Below are 16,970 nucleotides of genomic sequence, written 5' to 3'. Positions count from 1 at the left end.
ACCAGGAAGAGAACAATAACAGCTTGTAAATTTTTAATGACTTCTAAATTCTCTATGTGAATTAGTTATTTGCAAAGTTACTGAAGCTCTTACTGGCTTAATAAAATATTTTCTATGGACATCTGTCAGTTTAATTAAATAACTGGATACTAGAAATCACAAAGAAGGCACATAGTGGCTCCAGACAAATTTCTGACAGAGGCTGAGACCTCCTCATCAAATCTCTGCATCATTTAGTTGAGAAGCTTTTTCCTTCTGCCAAGGTGTAGGATTTCTTTGCTAAGGTATGAGGCTTAAGTTCAAAAGAATATTAAATACTTGAAAATAATTGTCCAGAAGAGGAAAAATAATGTGATGCTTTTTGGAGAATTGTTTGAACAGGAACAGAATGGCAAGGTATGAACTATATTAGAAAGTGTTTGGGTTGACTAACTCAGTTTTTTTGATCCTGTTTCCTACAGGAAAAAAAAGTAAACACTTTGTTTTTTCCATCCTTCATCTCCCCTTAATTTTTTGAAATAAAATGTTGGCTAATTTAATTCAATTTTTCAGAAGGGGATAGATGTGTCAAGGAAATTATTTAATATTGGAATTCAGGGGAAAACTATTAGTGGTGGTACTAATAAGTACTCCTAGTATAGGTCTCTCCTAAGTGAGGAGAGACCTATATGAGCACTGCTTGCAGAGAGATCTTACATTTTAGTGTTCTCTCTGCTAGCAAGGTGAAGCAGGCATGGGCCAAAGGAATCTCTTATGCATTTGGTATTGAGAAGTCCTTGAACAAGGCAAGCACATTTTGAGTGAGAAGTATTCCCAATCTTTTATTATGAGTCTTCTGTTGGAGTCAATGACATTGGTCTGATGGTTTCTTGTTAAATAATCCAGTTTCTATGTACAAATGCTTAGAAAAAGAATATCTGGATTGTATCACTTTTCAGATTGATCAATATGTGTCTGTAAACTATATGGGTCTGTGACAAAATATGTTAGAATAGTACTAAATGGTATTATCTTATAGACCTGTAACTACCACTGTATTCAAACATTTTTGAATAGAGAAGTACAATTACCTTTGAAAGAGCAGGCTCTTTTGGCTGGCATGAGGCCATTGTTACTGAAATTTTCTTGTTGGATTCTGTAGGAATGTGGTTAGCTATGTTCTAAAAATGTAATTTCCCAGTTAGTTGCCTTCACCTAAATGAAATTAAAAGCATTCTGCATATTTTGTTTGTTCAAAAGCATTGAACTAGTGGATCTTGATTTTATTCATTTTAAATTGAGAAAATGTGTTGCCTAACTAGATTTAGCATAGTAATTCTATGAATTATTTTGCTATTAATCTAAGAATTAAAAACTACCTTTTTCAATCAAAGGTCTATAGAAATCTTGCTAAAACATTTTTAATGGTCTCACTTTTCCCAAAGTATTAAATGACGGCTTTTAGAAACATGCTAAGGATTTTAATGCAACTTTGGTCTCCCATTCCGTGAGACCGACTGAAAGAAGATCAAAGGCATCCGTAAAAAACAAAACCAGATACAAACAGTAGGTGCTTTCTCAAGAAGCTTTGCATGACACAACAAAGATTTGTAAAGATGGCACAGCTCTCCAGGCTAACAGAGAAAGATATTAGAAGTACTTGCATAAAATTCTGCTATTTGTATTTCAGAACTTCAGCTGCAGTCTTCAGGTGGGTTGGTTGAAAAGTTGCATATGAAACTGTTTATATTAATTTATTTTTATATGTATTGAACTTATGTACCCAGTGGGAAGACGAACTGAAATAATATTCCTGGGTTTTGTAAACAGTTTTCATTATTTGTGAGGAAAAATGGTGGGTTTTGGTAACTTAGAGGGCACAAAGTAGAAGGAAATCTTTTTGATTAGTCTTGATGTTTTCTGGCCTCATTAGTTACAGATTTTTTTTTAAAAAAGTTTGGAGTCATATCCTCGACAATGTTTATGCAGTGCAGATATTTATTATACACAGCAGTAGAAGGGAAATGAAGGTAACAGAGGGGGAAGGGCTGTGAACGGAGGCGAAAAATAGAGGGAAAGGACTGAAACAAAAATATTGAGTGACAAAGCAAAATAGAAACTGAAACAAATGAAAATTTATCTATTATTTTCTTAATTTATGATTCCTTACTTATGCTAAAAAGCCCCAACTTTAAGCACAAGTAAAAACACATTTTACTGAAGTTGTCTTATTTTGAGTTATGTTATAAAGTTTGAGTTTCAACTAATTAAAACTGAAAATGCAAAAACAATCCCATAAGTGTCATGGTTATAATCAACTCTTAATCAGTGAGGACTTGAGATACAACCCTGTGTCATAGACTTAGTTCTTTTTATGGGTATGGCATTTCATACTTAGAGGGTAGCTGACTTGAAACTGAGGAACCTTTTGAAATTTACTCCTCATTAATTTGCAATATGCCGTTCCCAAAAGTCTTGGTTTGCTTGGATGCTGACCTTTAAGTCACTGTCAGTCAGTGTAAATGACATATATGACATGCATACATGGCTAAGAAAGCTGTTTCTGTTGTGTAACACAGAGCCTTAGAAATGTTTAATGTCACTTAACTTTCAGGCAGAAGAAAGCAACCCCTTAGGATATGGTTGTTACAGTAGTTTGGTTTTTTTTTTTGATCCCTTGTATAAGGTACAGTGATCTTAAAATATAGTTTAATTGCTGAGATGATGAAGTGTCCCTTATACTGGAAAATATTTGTGTTGATGTTTTTGTTGTCCCTTTTATATCTCAACATCTGAGTCACAGTCAGAATTGAAGGAACACTGTCTTTTCTTCTCAAGAAGAACTCTTGAAGAGTGCACACCCGCTGCCTTGCTATCACAAAGTTGTATCAGGAAATGTGTGAGCTAAACCTCAGGTAGGTGTAGCAAAGAATGAGTACAGCTAGCTGGAATTTATCTATGTCTACTTGGACATGGTAATGCAAAGTTTACTCAATTCTTACTTTTTTTTCTGTGGTGCCAAACTCCATGATTTTTATCTCTCTATTTTTAATTGTGTTTATAAAATCTAGTGCAGTTTGTCTACTAGGCTCAGACCAGGAGCTATCAAGCAAAAGCTGGAAACATTGAGACTACGTCTAACTGTTGCCAGTTAAAAACAGTGGAGTTCACAGATCCTGGGTATAATTTTGTTTCTTCTATAGGTTTCAGAGGTGTAATTGCTGGAAAAATATTGATTTCCTATGAACCCTGTGATAAGCTACCCACATTGTACCCAGTCACAATTTATATGTGGGTGAGGTCAGGCACAATTTACTTGATGTGTCAGGTGTGCTGTCTGGAGTATTTTGCTGATTTTATATGTTGGTGTTGGTATAGTACTCCTTCATATTACAGTGGTCTAGATCATTGCAAATTGAAATAGAGATTAGATGAAAGCTCCTTCTTTGTATTTCTTTGTATTTGCTCTACTCTCTAAGAGTGGCATATGGTCTTAATATGGAGTTAATTCCGTGCCAGATTAAATACTGGAAATGTCAACAGCACATGAAAACTAAGCAAAAAGAAAAATCACAAGAAAAAATGGAAAGCACAAAAGGTATCCATAACTGTAAGCATCTAGCATTAGGGTTTTTGTGTTAATAAATATGTCAAAATCCATATAATTTTTGACTCTCTTGTAGAAATTTAATGGCCCCAGGGCAGTAGCTCATTAATCACTTGCAACTCTGAAGAGGTTCGTATCTATTACCTGTTCCAACTGCCCTGTGTATGAATCACTAAAGGAGTGGGCTGATATGGGATGTGCTAAGGCCTATGAATTCCTGTGGGGAAAAATGGGTCAGGAGAAGTGTTGACAGAATTTAATATCATTTGGTGTAGACCCAGGTGTAGACCCTGTCTGCCCTTGCCCTGTGCATTCTTGTTGGGGGAAGCCAGGGGTCCTTTGAAAGATGACTCCTCTTGCTTGGGAGCCAGTGTGAGGGGCTTCCACAGTTTCAGACATTTAGCATGTGCCTGTATGAAGAAAGCTGTAAATGACATTGATGTAAGGAGGAGATACAGGAAGGTTTTCAATGAGTGGACATGATTTGGTAGTGTGGGACATCAGAATAATACTGGTGAGTGCAGTAAGTTTCTGCACACAAAATGGAGTGTGTACAAATCCTATGCACTTTCTGGCTTGAACTGTCCCACACTAAGATTACAGCTTCCACCCTTCCTCCTTTGTATTTAGTATGTGTCTGTGTTTTTGTCAGCTTCATGTCTCTCTAGGGTGTTAGTCTCTCTGGGGAATGGGAAGCTTTTCCCCTCAGGTTAGTGGATATTGCAAACTTCACACCAACCAAAGCACCTGTGTGTGTGTTGTGTATTGAGAAGATAGTTCAGAATGCCACAGGTTCATCAGGCAATGGATTGCTGGCATAGTTTGGTCAGAGGGGAGCTGGAACCATAATAAGCCACTAGAGCACCATGGCATTTAAGAAGGTGCTGAGGAGGGTTAGAACACTGAGGGATGTACTGGGTAAAAAGCTTCAAGAGAAGGCTTTGCAGCCTCAACAGCAGTAGAGGTACTGATGACAATTATCAAGAGAAACAATCATGTAATAATATGGTGATCTGTGCTATTTCAGGCAGTGCTGAACTAGTGTTCTTGCTTAGATAAATCATCTCCCTTGCATGATGTCTTTCTTTCCTGATTTCTGGTTAACAACTCCAACTATCTTTTCTATAGAGTTCATTGAAGACTGAAGTTGTTTAGCTGTGAAAATCATAATGGAATTCGTTTTGATATGTGAAGTTTGGAGGAATAAATCTGAAGCTCCATCAAACATTTCAGACTCAGAAGTACCACAGCCAAGATACATACCAAGAGGTGATAGAAACTGTGGCTTCATAATTTAACAACAGCACAGTTTTATCATTATTGTTCCTTATATGTAGGTGTGAATATCTATGAAAACATAAGTTCAGGAATACTTGGGAAGTTATTTCCCCTAAACCTCAAAGTTGCAAGCAATCATTTAGAAATTATTAACTTACACACTACCACATCCACTCTAAGTAGACATGGTAGTGTGTAAATTAATCCACAAACCTTCAGTTCTGAAGACACGTGCTGAAGACACATGGTTCAGTTCACCAGTAGAATGTATTGGATAAACTAGAACTTTATCCACATTCAGTCACTGAGCTGAGACATCCAGGATTTGGCATTATGTATGACAGTATCTTATCAACCTTCTGTGCTCCACTGTCCTAATTAGCTTTTCAAGATTCGGCAAAAAAAATTATCATTTAAGTTGTAATTAGCCTTTCTGATGCTTAATGGATCAAACGTTGCCACCTTTCTCCTAAATCTCAGTCTTACAGCTAAGAAAAGTTGACAACGGTGATTAAAAAGTGAAAGCATCGGCATGTGTGAGATCTAATGAGAAATGTTTTATTACATTGAAAAAAATTCTGAAACTCAGTTAAAAATTAAAGCAGAAAAACACTAAAATTTGATGTAAAAATGTTTCCTGTCTGAAAACAGTAAAGTGGCTGTCAACTGAAAAAATCAATATATTTGCTTAATAATTTCATTATCAATTGTTTAATTTCATTTGTATGCATACAATTTCATAGAAAATTCTTACAAGTTGACTCAGAATCAAGACTTCATTGTGTGGATGAACATGAAAATGCTTACCTAGTATTCTGATCAGTTTGATAGTAACCCTCCAGATAAGCAGACTAAGAATTGATTAAGGTCAGTGTCTAATTACTGTACACTCAAAATGATTGTGAGGGTTTGGAGAGAGTGGGAAAGAAAACAATTTATTGTTGTGTGAAAGCAATAACCTGAAAATGAGATATGCCTGGTTTTGTGTTTATTGATGGCTCATCTGAACAGCTCCATAACCACAAAGGAAATAGCTTTCTGTTAAGGCACTGTAGAGAGAGTACTATCTGAAGAGGGCTTATTGCTTCCTATCCTTCATGAAAAGATGTGGCTTTTAATGAAATATGCATAAAAGTCGCTTTAGATATGTGACCTACATAATCACACTCATCCTGAGAGGCCACGGTAGAAAATTTTTCTGTTCAGAATAATTAAACTCCCCCTTTGTATTATTCCTCATTAATTCAATATTCTTCTAAAAAATAAAGCTCCCACAACAGTTTTAGTAATCAGCTTTTCAGATTTATGAGCTATTTTTATGCTGGTATTGTTCTGTGAGACAAGGCTCCCTGATCAATTGCCAGGTAACTGTTTCAGTCTTCTCCCAACACCCTGCTAATCCAGCACATTAAATTATTTTTAATTGAGTAACTTCATTATTCAAAAAATCCCCTTTGTCATGTTCTGTAAACATTAACAGTATCTTATACAAACAATTATCTAAATATGGTCACATTGCTTCCTTCATCCCCATATCTCTCTTGTGCAGAATAAAAAAAAGTTCCCAAGCAAAGAAGGAACATACTGGAAAAATTAAAGAAGCTTATTGTCATTGAAATTATTCCCCAAAGTACAAGACCAGTTTTAATCAGAGGTCCAGATATCAGACAGCTTTAAGAAAAATTTTGAGAGGCACTTTCAGTATACTTTTATGTATAAAAACCCAGTTGTTTTGCTTGTCTGCAAGGCAGTGTTCTATCTCAAGCCTTCATAAGTGCACATACAATGAGAATGTGTTAAGACTAAGCAGAAGTGATTCAGGTAGTGTATTTTCAGGTTGAAATAATGAAGAGATTACAGGGGCTGTTTGCTTTAAAGCAGTATGTTTTGTGTTACCCAAAATGATGGAATCATTGAAATTAATGTTCATGCATTCTTTGCTGCATAGTTACAGGGTACTGGGTGCCCCTTTTCAGCTGAAGAGTGGCTTTTTACATTCAAGTGCTCTTCCTGAAACACTTTATTATTCCAGCAACAGTCACAACAATGCCTCTCCTAAAAAACACCCAAAAGGAAATGAAAGGTGTGTCTGGAAGGATCAAGAGGGATCAAGAGGGGGAAGATGGTGTAGCTGCTTTTTCTACATCATCTTTGTTCTTGCAATGACTCAGAAATGCTTGACATTCACAATGGAAAAAGAAATCTTTGCTGTCTATAGTGAAAACTCTATATTTTATGATTTCTTGTAAGAATCCTTCATATAACAGTATTCTTATTTTTACAGAGAGTGAGAAAAAGGTATTTACATCATCCCACATATATATTCAAAGTATGTTCCCTTGATCAAAGCTTAAGCCTACAATATATTGCAGCAGATTAAACAATGTAGCTATAGAAGATATCTTAGCTGCCATTACAGTTGATTTTTAGCTCTACATGCCGCTGAGGGTGAATCATTATTAATTCTGTTAATTCTTCACCTAACAGCAGCTCACATAGTAGACCTCATAGCAATGCTTTCTGTTCATGGCCCATGCTTAAGGCAATGAAGACAGAAGGAGTTTCTATCCAGACTTCAAGCAGACCAGTTGTAAAGTAGCTGATAAATGCCTCTCTTGATGGAAAGAGAAACGTGCAGGACTTCAGCGAATTTGGTGTAATATCATTTTAAGGAATCCAGATATCTGCATGGATGATTTAGAGCCTCTATAGTGAATAATCAGAAGTTGACATGTATTAAAGACAATTAAAGGTATTGTGGAAATCAGCATAAGAATAACAGTCTGTGCTGATGTGATTGTTTTTTGTAAAGTCCTTTGTGGGAGTCTTTTTAGATTGGATAGAAATATGCGTGAATTTTGGAGGCTGGACTGCTAAACAGTGTGCCTTAAGGGTATAAAATTAGGCAGTGCAATTGTCCTCCCATCCATTGACCAAATACACTATTACTTGCTGAGTTATTGTATGAATTAATGTCTATTTTTGCTAGTAGTGTTAAGTATACTTTTACTTTTCATTGATGAATTTCCCTAATAAAATGCATCTGGTTTACAATCCAAGTAATTCCTGATTAGAGGCTTGATCTCCAGTCAAATATTCAGTTGTTTTGAACTATTCTTTCTAAGGAAATTCGGTTTCCAATAAATGGTTGCTAAACTGAATCCAAAAAGTTTTTCATTAATGAAGTGTGTTGTTTTGTGTAGGTTTTTTACCATTTTGTATTCAGTTTTTAGTTTAAAACTCATTCATAATTTCTGTCTTTCAATGCTGAAGCTTTTATCCTGAAGAGCCATGCTGCATGGTCTCTAGCTAAGCTCTCTGCCTTACGTCTGCATGTGCATATTATGATGTTGCAAGTGCTTTTTTGGTTTGTTGGTTAGAATGACTGCAGTTATACCTAAGAGGTCACCTGAAGGCTGCCGAGGAGCAAATAGCAGCCTGCACATTACTGATCATGCAGTCATTTCTAAAATTCTGCCTGCTAACAGAACTTACCGGGCTTCCATTTACATCTGTCACTGGCGTTCTTTGCCATTTCTGATGCAATGTGTGGTAGAGCCTTTAAGACTTCTTTAATGCTTTGCTAATTTAGTCTTTAATGGGAAAAGTGAATGCCATATCAATATATAAAAAGCCTGTTGAGCTTTTTTCCCCTCTCAATTCTGTCTTTGTGCAGGCTTGTACCACTTTCTTCATAAACTGTGTTTGCATAGAGTTGCATGTAGAGGTTGATGATGGTAGAAAATTTGTCCTGTTGAAATTGCTGTAATATCTTTATGTGATAAATGTGTGATGGATTGGTTTTTTTTTTTTTCAGTTTATTTTGTTTAAGGTGACTTGTAGTAGAAATACCTAGTCCTTTGCATATTTTTTTCTCTACAGGTAGTTCATTGATGCAGAACAAGTCCTGTCTTTCTAACTGGATATCTAACCCCACTCATTCATGACAGTTAAAGACCTGAAAAATAGCAAGGGATTTGATTAATTGCCTGTTATGACCCATTCAGAAAGGTATAATGAATTAGATTTTTATTCCTACAGTTTAATATATTAAAAAAAGAGTCCCATTCCCTCCAGAAATATGGTGTCATGTATGGTAGTGTGCCTGATTTTCTCTTCCAGGAAAGTTTTGTGTTGTTATTCAGTGGTCTGAGTCATCATTTCTGTTCTGAGTGTATCCTTGAATGCAGGATATTCCTCTTTATACTGCAGTGTGTAAATCCTGTCAATCATCTCTGCATTTCTCAGTTCATGTCCCTGCTATATCTCCCTGCCTTGTGCTTTTAGTCCAGCTATTTCCTAGTTTCTCTCTCTGGCAGTTTCCAGTCACAGTGCCTGACAGTGCTGTCCATGCTTCAGTATCTTCCTTCTCATTTATCCTCTGATATACCAGACTTCTAGTGTAGAATACACAGTTGTATCTGAACTGGAAAAATCATTGGAAAAATACTAAGAAAATAACTAAAAATATTATTTTTATTAAATCCTCCCTGTTCCTGTGGTTTTGATGTTTTACTTCTGTATTTCTTATGATTTCATTGTGAACCTAATTTTATCTTGGTAATTAGTTTGTGTATGCAACATCTGAATTAATATTTACCATTATACATATATATCTGCGTTATATCTTACTTTGTATGTACATCTATAATTTAAATATCGACTACTGATCATTACAACTGGGAAAACTTTCTAGGGAGAAAATTGTTTCAAACTCCAGATTTTCTCCTGTCATAATTTATAGTTACTAAAATAAGTTTTGGATTTTGAAAGGAAGAAATCAAACTTTTGGTGTAACATGGGTAAAACAGCAGAAGATGGATAAGATATAATCATGCATCACTATTTTTAGTGCATTCAGTCATTTTTGTGTACTTGAGAGGAAGCCAGGACTAGGGGGTGTCAATTCCAGTGCTCACTATTGTGTACACAGGCATGGTGAGGACCAGTTTGAAAAACTCAAAGGACACCTAACATTGCAGTAAATAAACCAGCTGCCTATCAGATAGATCTCCAGTACTGTAGTAAAGATCAAAGGTTGTAACTGTGGTGTGCTACATGAAGAAAATGTGGATATTAAATGAGCCTTGTAGATATCTCAAAATTCAGTAAATTAATTAAAAAGCTGGGAGAGGTATTCATGCTTTACTGTGTGTAGGATGGTGAGGGGAAGTTAATCTGATGTGGAGAGGAAACCTAAATACCTCTGAAGTTGGCAAATAGCATGCAAATGGAAGTCCTGAGGGATATTAATGAAAGCAGGAACGGGGCACCCTGGTTTTGCTTCCCTGGAGAGCTAGTGCCAATACTCTGTAGCTCCTTGTTATAATTTATGCATTTTCTAGAAAATTGGAGTGTTGTGGTGCTAATATTAATCCAAGCCTTTCAAGATTTTTGTTTTACTGAAGGAGGGTTGGAATTCATAGAAAGTAGATATTATGAAGAAGATGAAAGGCTAAGTATGAATTTGATCTTGTATTTAAAAATCCAGGAATGATTACTATTAGTTAGTTTTAGGCTTTTAAATCCTTCTGCTTGATGAAACAATGTTATTCCTTGTGTGCCTTTTTGAAGACCATAGGGTAGGGTTTTATGTGCATCAAGCCTATACTTTGTTTTACAATATTTATTTACTGTTAATTTGGCTAGAACCAACTCTGAATACAGATATTTCCGTTACTATTTATGAAATGAGGAGAAATTAGATTATGGGGAAGCACAATTTTGGACTGGCCTTTTCAGGGACAGAAGCCACAGACTGCGTTCTCATGATCCTTCTCTTTCACAGACAGTTCACGTGGTGCACATAAGTCTTCCTGCTCCTTGTAGTAGAGAAGCAAGACTTGCCTAGTCCTGTGTGGCTTTGCAGGTACTGGAAATGTGTTGGTCCACTTGGCACTGAGCATTATAGTTTATATCGCTAATTTTTATTATCTAGCAGTTCAAGAACTATTTTTTTATTCTTTGTAAGGATTTTAAAGAGGTTTTCAAGTAGTATGTCTGATTTTTTTCTTGTCTTTGAGCGTTGTTTTTAATACCTCTTTCACCCTGGAAGTCTACCACACCATTTGGAAGCTGATCACAAGGTTCCAAGTGATGTGTTTGCCTGTGTTTAAATTCAACAGCTATCAGCTTAAATTATTGTGCTTAAAAGCTTATTTATTATAACATGAAGCCGTTCTTTTCCTTTTTTCTCTCTTGTCTCCTGTGTTCTTTCTGCTTTCATTAACAAAGACTGAAAGACTTGGGTACTCAAAGGCAGATTTGCATTTCCTCTATTTCCAGTCTAAATAAATTCTATTTGCTTATGAAATTAATTTTAGACAAACGAAAAAGTTCCCTTCCAATTATGTTTTATAAATTTGTAGTAGTGTAATAGTGGTTTTCTTAATCCGTCATAGAAGCTGTAGTATTGTATTTATTCTCATGTATTTATGGTTGAAATAATATTAATTTCAAGCTGTCTCTTCCATTTGCAAAACATAATTTCTCACTGTAAGCATTTGTTTCTTTTTCTCTGTGCATAGGCTTTAAAGAGCTTATGCAGTACAATTTATAGATGAAGTTCACTTTCTTTTATTGGATCTCCTAAATGCAGGTTAAATGCAGTAGAACAAAATAATTTTGACACCAAAAGGGGTAAAGCTATGCTAAAGGATCAGGGAAACTGGTAGAAGACAATTGTTGAGTATTTGGGGGTTTTAGGTTAGGATTCTGTGTCTGCTTTCCCTGGACACTATTAGTTAGATTGTTTCTTGAGTTTTGTTTGCTGAGTCTAGGACCATATGAGTGTTTGATGACAACATCAGTGAGGAAGGAGGAAAAGTCTCCAAAACAGAATTTTCTGGAGTGAAGGCTGAGGGAACCACTAGGCTCAGAGTATAACAATGGCCAGATGATGCCCTCTAGACTCCCCCTTGAATGCCCCTGTAATTCTGAGGACATTAACTCCTGGCTTCCTGACGTTCTTCACTTGACAGCCTGGCAGTAATTCAATTGTCATGCTGTGTAATTTATCCTAAACCAGCTAAAAATGCTTAAGAATAAAAAACTTTGTCTTAGAAGGAGGTGATTTACAAACTGATCCTGGATTCATGTCTGTCTGTCTGTCTACCTATCTGTCAACTCTTTGAAATAATTTCTACTGCCTGCACCTTCTAGCACTAGCTATAATGGAGTATTGAAGGTAGCTACCTGGTTAGAATTTTAATTAAAAAATGCTCATGTAACATCACATTTTGCATAACAAAAGATCACAGCAGCTGAGAATAGAAAACTGCTATTATCATAAATACATATGTCATGATGAATATTTAACATATCTCTTCAATCTAAATGTAAGTACATTTTGTTGTGTATTTGATTTCTTCTTTCTTTCTCTGAGTTTTACCCAGATGGCTCTGTTTTAACAGGCACTATGAAGAAATTAGTAATGCCTGAATGTTATCAGCCTGAAAACAGTGCCAAAAGGTAATCAAATGTTAATGTAGGTCAACATCATCCCATGAGTCAGCACTGACACAGAGCACTTTTATGCATTCAAGGTCAGCATCAATTTCTTCCTATTAATATTGTTTGTAATATTTAGTGAGGCACAGGTTTTGCTCCTTGTATTTGAGGCAAGATTTGTATTTTGATACTACGTGCAGACAGAGAGCATTCTGAGTTAGAGTATTTTTTCAGTTATATAGGTGTTTAACCATTTAAAACCTGAATAAAACCACTTTATAATATAGCTGCTCCTTAGATATATAATTTTAAATCATCTTCATAATTGTTATTTTCTCAGAGAGAATTTGAGAAATAGAAAACGATAAAATGCCTCACAAAATAGCAAAGCAGTTTAGGAGTACATGCATTTATTGGTGTGTTCCTCATAAAATCTGTTCCTCTATAAGTGATGATTCCCCATATTGAGCTCACAAAACAATTTTAACACATCACTGGTATTAAGGAATTATTTAATTCTGCATTTTAAAGCACACCTTGAATAAATTTTAGTTTATAATTAGTGAAACAAAAAAGCCAGTTCTTTTAAATTAATCAAAAGACTTGCATTCTTACCTCTGAACTGTTAATTAAACCCCAAATACTGGAACTACCTGGAATATCAAACATAATGGATTGTGAGGAATTACTTCTAGAGTCAATTTCCTGTGATTTGCTGTGAAGAAAAAACCCAGACCATTTGGTATTTTTAGATTCTTGTGGTTGAACATTCTGACTGAACATGAACATGCTATTAAATAGCAGATGTCAAAGTAAACAGATTCCAGAATGCTAAGAGAGATGTTTAAAAGTGGTAAAAATATCATCATCCTTTTCTATTTCCTATCAAAATACAATATGTGGAGCACAGGCACATAAAACCACTTGAAAAGACAGCTTGTCGTACTTCTGGGTGTATTTGGGAAAATAACACATTTCACTGAAATGCCGTGGAAGATTAACAAATTAATTATGTATAAGCTGACCTCTTATATCCTTGGGCTCTCACTGCTATCTCATTCTCTCTCAATGCCACTCTGATAGAAATTTAATTGGAAACACAGTTCCTTATGCCAGTTTGAGTTTGGGTTTAGTTGTCTTGCACAGGGAAGATTACCTCTAAAAGTGGGAAACATGCGTTCTATTTAATAGTTTTCCTTTACTTCAAATAAGAAAACTGATTATAAGGAATATGGAATGCAGAAACTGCTGAACGCTATGTTGGCATTAGGATTAAACAGAATGTCTTTGCAGATTCCTCAAAAATAAAACAACAGCATTCTGTAAACAGCATTAAGTACATTACATGCAAGAGACCTTTCAGAGAAGAGCAGATGCAACAAATACATATCATCTGCTTAACTAGTCACTACACCTCCAGTATAAAGCTTGTATGTATGTTTTTCTGTAGTTTTAGGGACCATTTAAAATGAATCAAGTGATGTAGCAAAAGTAAGCAGAGCTCTGCATTTTCACCCTTGAAATTTTCTTTTGCTTTTCATTGATTTATTTTATTAATTTATTCTCTCTGCTTCTAATGACTTACTATTCATAACATTGTCATTAAAATATCATTTGCACAGAAGCATAAGCAGTATCAAGAACAGGCTGCACAAGAAATAGCACCAAAAAATAGCAGAAACTTTTGGAAACCATATGTCCTTGAACTCTTTACTGCTTATGTGTTCTTCCATCATGCTGCTGGAGGTGTCCCGAGGCCATACTTGTCAGAACACTGTGGGGACCCAAAAGCAGCCACATTGAGTAGCTGCAGACAGGAGCACGAAGTGAGTCTGTTCCTTCTCTTTCCTAACTCTGTACCACATTGAGTGAGTGCTGTAGGAAGGAACATGTCTGTTGTATAATGAAGGAATGTACCTGTGAATTGAATAGAGGTGATTGGAAGTCACAGTGGCAAGGGCAATAATTGCTACTTTTTCCAGAGATTTGCAGTGTGTACTAGTGGTGTACCACAGGCCAAGCCTGGAGTCTAACTTCATTCTCCAAGGTAACCCTTCTATGTTGTCAGGTGCACATACATTCTCCTCCCTTCTGTTAAATTTTCTGTCGGTTTAGAAATAAATTTGGCTGGTGTAAGGCAGCAGATATCCTATATCCTGCAAGCTTAACTTGACCTTTAGAGATTAAATTAACACACTCTTATCAGTAATAGTATTTTTTATCTCTTTGAATTCCCTGGACCTGCCTGTTCGCAAAATATTATTGATGCTTTTCTGAAACAATTGTGTCAACTGCTATGTAAAATTTCTCCTCTGTTCTAAGCCATAAAGCAATAGCTGTGGGGAATAGCAGCACAGATGCTTGAACATTGTGAATCCAGTGCTTTAGACTCTGCATTTTGGAGGGAGGTGTGAAGGGAGATGGGAGGTGCCCTGGAGCATGCTAGAGAAATGCTGGAGGAAGGAGATAGGGTTGTGTGATGGGGAAGAGGGTGCTGTACTGCACAGCCCCTCTGGGGACTGGGACTTGCATGGTGGCTACTGCTGCTGTGGTGTAGAGTCCTAAAGCAGAAGAGACACTGCTGCACTCTGTTATGGAGTTTGTTTATGATTATAGTGCCAGCAGAAGGTCAGAACTCAGTAAAAAGGTCTCTTACTGACAGGTTGAGACTGCTGGTAAAAAAGTTAGTATTTTCCTTCTAAATTCTACAAATGCAGACTTGTAAACTTTGGTGAGGTGAAAATTAGTTTCCAAACCTTCAGCTTCAGTGTTTTCACAGATTATTTTGCAGCAATGTTTTTCTTATCTGCTCAGCTGTGAGTGAATGTAAGTATGTGCAAGTTAGGGAATATGAGATTGAAAGATTTCAGCAGTGAGAGTGTTTAGAATCTGATAAATCAGACTGCTTTGAAGCTTCAAAGAGAACTGTACTAGAGTGACATTTAGTAGCAAGGCATATTGCCAGCGCCTCATTTGTAAAATTTATTAATAACTGTCACCACTTCAGAGCAGTCAAATCTTATTAACAAGCTTATCCTAAATTAATGGTGGTGCCACAGAGCTGTACAGTTAGGGCTGATGGATGTGGTCATAGTCACTGAGATTGACGTATCAGGCTATAGAGCTCTTTGCTGAGAGGAGATGGAAGCATAGTGGGTAAAGCCAGCATTCTCTATTTTTCCTCTCCCACTGTAGGTGTTTCTATATTCCTTGCCCATTTTGTTATTATGTCTTACACTTCTCTGCATTACAAAATGGTTATACATGATGACAGTGTATGTTTGTGTTAATTTGGAATACCTATGCCTATATTCAAGAAAAGCAAATATTAGTTATCACCTGCTCAATATATTTCTACTTTATGGGTTAAGTAGGAATCTGCTCTTGCTAGAGCAGTGCAGTGTGGGGGGATAGAATATAAGGTAATCTTACCCCTGAGGAGTTGCAGCTGTACCAACTACCAAAGATTAAGAACAAGCCACAGCTGTAAACAAGAAGTGCTATAAGAGAGTTTGTTGGCTGTGCTGTGAAGGAGTCAGTGCTGTGAGGAGCTGCCGCTGAGAAGTCACGAAGAAGGTATGAAACCTTTGCAAAAAATGGCAACAGTGCAGCATCTTTATCTTCATTTATTTTCATAGCAAATGTAGTTTGTGATTTTCCTGCAATCTAAGCTTTTCTAATGTAAAATTTTTTGATACTTGATTTGGAAAAAATGGTACACACTGAGTTTATGTTAGTGTCTGGGAAGAACAGAGATTGCCAAAGGATCTTCTCTAATACAGAGGGGAACATGTCATGGTCAGCCTCTCTGGATTCCCTGGGTTCAAGCAGAAAAAGAGCTTCACTCCTGAGGGAAAAAGCATTTTCCTCCTTTCTAGCTTCAAGAAGAGGCTGTTTAGATGAGCTGACTTTGCAGGGCAGAAGAGAAAACTCAGGCCTTGAGAATCAGTGGGTGATGCTAGCTTCTTCCTTTAGTTTGAATTCTGGACCTTCTTGTTTACTATGTCAAAAGAACGAAATGGGCTTTTTCCCTTTTTCCATATTTCTTAGCTTTCATGATCTTGTTGAAGTGAGGAGTGTTTCATTTTTACACTCTATGGGCTTGTTCTACTTAGTGCCATATATTACTGAAGTTTTGGACTGTGAAGGCTCTAACTTGGTGGTACGTGGCTTTCTGAGCTTCTAAGACTGATTTCACCATGAGCTGGTCTCTTGGCATCTGAATCCTAATGATTTACAGAACAAAGAGCTTCTTTGCACCCAGGAAAAATAATGGAAACTGCTGTAGTATGGCAAGCAAAAGCCCTGTCTGGATGAGTACAAAAGGCTTCCCATGAAAAATTTTATGGATACTGAGGCAAAATTTAGAACCAGGTACTTCTTTAATTTCTGTGTATTTGTGATACAGATGTCTCAAAAGATCACCTCTGAGTAATTTAATACCCTGAAAAAATATTCTGTTGTTTCCTTACTGCTGGTTTCATTTTATCTTTCTTGCAGTGCTCTTATTTAATAAATGAAAGTTACTAGCCTTGTGCTCATCACTTGTTTTTTCTTGTGTTGTATGTTGGCAAGATTGTAACTGTTGTGACTCTTCTTGGGTTTTTTCCAATTTCAACATCTCCTTTTTCTCCTTCAACATCTCCATTTACAAACA

Source organism: Passer domesticus, chromosome 7 (assembly GCF_036417665.1).
Source record: "Passer domesticus isolate bPasDom1 chromosome 7, bPasDom1.hap1, whole genome shotgun sequence".
NCBI lineage: Eukaryota > Metazoa > Chordata > Aves > Passeriformes > Passeridae > Passer > Passer domesticus.
The sequence above is the reverse complement of the archived record's forward strand: the minus strand, read 5'-3'. Positions refer to the sequence as shown.